The 2517-nt window shown below is 40.6% G+C and overlaps 1 non-coding gene across 1 annotated transcript; it reads left to right on the forward strand.

The window, feature by feature from the left end:
• Positions 1–2379: 2379 nt before the first annotated feature.
• Positions 2380–2517, forward strand: LOC114812696. The gene has a single exon (XR_003760347.1). It is a non-coding gene; the product is annotated as a small nucleolar RNA SNORA7 (small nucleolar RNA).

Below are 2517 nucleotides of genomic sequence, written 5' to 3' on the forward strand. Positions count from 1 at the left end.
CAAGGAATTTACAATCAAGTCCAAGAAGGAGACACTAAAATAAATTCTAGGAGGAGTTGAGGGAAGCAACAGAGTTTAAAGATACGTAAGTTTAAGAGCCTGGGTTTGGGAGTCCGAAGTCGTGGATTCTAATCCTGGGTCCGCCACTTGTCTGCTTTATGACCTTGGACAAGTCACTTCACTTTCTGTGCCTCAGTTCTCTCATCTGTAAAATGGAGGATTGAGACTGTGAGCCCCATGTGAGACAGGGACTGTGTCCACCCCAGAGCTTAGTACCGAGCCTGGCACCCAGTAAGCGCTTAAAAAATACCATAAGAATTATTATCGTTTCTTTTAACATCTGTCTGCCCCTATAGACAGTAAGCTCCTTGGCATGGATCACGTCTAACAACCCCGTTGCATTGCGTTTCCCCAGCACTAAGGAGAGAGCTCTGCACACAGTAAGGGTTGAATAAATACCATTTATTGATCGATTAATCCACTTCGGCATTCAATAGTAACAGTAACAATAGCATTTACTGAATGCATTGTACTGTACTTAGCCATTGGAAAAGTACAACAAAAACATGAGCCCGTGTTCTTTGCCCACAAGGGCCCTGCATTCAATCCTCCGTACATACACTATTAACATATATGACAGCTTCTAAAAAACTTAGAAAACTGCTGGGAAATCCAGTTCATGAATTTAATATTATTTTCCTCCCTCTTCTCTCTGCACTAACCGGGTCCATTCCTCCAGGTCTGAGAAACCTGACTAGGTAAATGATTATCCACCCGGGGCTCTAAACCTTCACAACTTGCTTTTGTACACAATACTGTACTGTTTGTTTTCTTATCTGAATGCCATTTAATTGGTACTTTCCCTGAGGCTCAATTTGTTGATGTTTTTGTTGAAGCCTCCTAGGGAACCAGAGATCTGTACTAAAGATTTGGTTTTGATTTAGTGGATTTGGACAAAAAGTATCAGCATGGCAGAAGGACCCAGGACAGTTCAAGGTCTCCGACTCCGATGCCTATAATAGGGAATAAGTAACAGATTCAGGATGTTGGTGGCCAGAGAAACTTTCTCCAGAAGAGTGAAGCGGGGAACTTTGCTCCTGAGTTACTTGCCAGGTGTTACCCTCCTTTGAAAAGTGTCGGTTCCTAAACAGCCATCCTAAATCTTGGGGTTGTCTAGCTCTGTTTTGAAAAATGACCTCCCCTGGTGGGGCATAATTCTCCGTGAACTGGAGGCTAAGGGTTTTCCCTCATGTCTGAAATCTGGAAAAAAAGAGGAGCATGGAGTGATTGACCTTGCACTGTAATAAGAATCTTTCCTTTAATATTTATTTCCTACATGGAGTTTGTGAATGTGCATTCCCATTAGTATTTTATTATGGGCTCCTGGGTGGAGAATTATTTTAATCTATAGGAGGATTTTATAGAAGGCAATTGGGTATCTGTCAGCTTTGATTTTCTAAATCTTCAACTGTTTCCTAGTGGGAACATTGCTTCACCATGTAGGTGTGTGATCTTTCAGGAAGATTGTGGGTTTTTTTTGCCTTTAATGGCAAAGATCCAGGATTCTGCTTCTTCTAATAGTTTTTGGTATTCATCCATTTTATTGTTAATTAGAAAGAAGGAATTTCACTTCCTTCGCTTGTGATGTTCATCTTTCTTGAAGCTTTTATATCCCGGGAGAAAGTCATTTAGTCGAGTCTTCCTAGTTCACAAGATCGAGGCTGTTTTCTCACCCTGGAGTTCAATTCAACCTGTCTATTGTAAATCAGGACAGAAACAGCTATGCGATTTTCAGACAGAAATCTATCATTTTTCTTGGTCTAACTTTCATTTCATCTAGCAAGGTTTTTACTTTTATTCTGGAGGTGTAAGTAGTGGTTTATGATGGTGATGATTTTGACATCTTTTGGGAGTTAGTTTTTAAAAATTCTCTCTGACAAAAGTAGTAGTTAAATTATGTGGTTTACCAAGTAGATGAAATATCAAAAGTGACACTATGGGGAACAGCCCTAGGTGATGAATCTAGAAACCTGCAAGCTTAACATTCAATTTTACATGAATTTTTTTCTTTATGTACTTATGCCCAATATTATACATATCTTCAAAAGCTCTAATCAGCTTGGCCTAGTGGAAAGAGCCCAGGCCTGGGAGTTAGAGGACCTGGGTTCTAATCCTGGCTTCACCACTTTTCTGTGCCTTAGTTACCTCATCTGTAAAATGGGGATTAAGACTGTTGAGCCCCATGTGGGACATGTACTGTGCCCAGTCTTATATCGACCCCAGCACTTAATTCAAAGTCTTAAACATAGTAAGGGCTTAACAAATATCATTTGTTTGTTGTTGGTGTTTTTTTTAAAAAAAGGGTCTCTACAGCCATTCACCCTCTCAAGGTTGTACCTGGAGAGTTTCTAGGGCTCTACCAGTGTCGGCTATGGGAAGGAGAGTCAAGCAGAGTCTTACCCATTCCATTCTTAGCTTAGGCAGTGGTTAGTGAGTGGAAGGCAATCTGTTACAAGT

Source organism: Ornithorhynchus anatinus, chromosome 5 (genome assembly GCF_004115215.2).
Source record: "Ornithorhynchus anatinus isolate Pmale09 chromosome 5, mOrnAna1.pri.v4, whole genome shotgun sequence".
Classification (NCBI taxonomy): Eukaryota; Metazoa; Chordata; class Mammalia; order Monotremata; family Ornithorhynchidae; genus Ornithorhynchus; species Ornithorhynchus anatinus.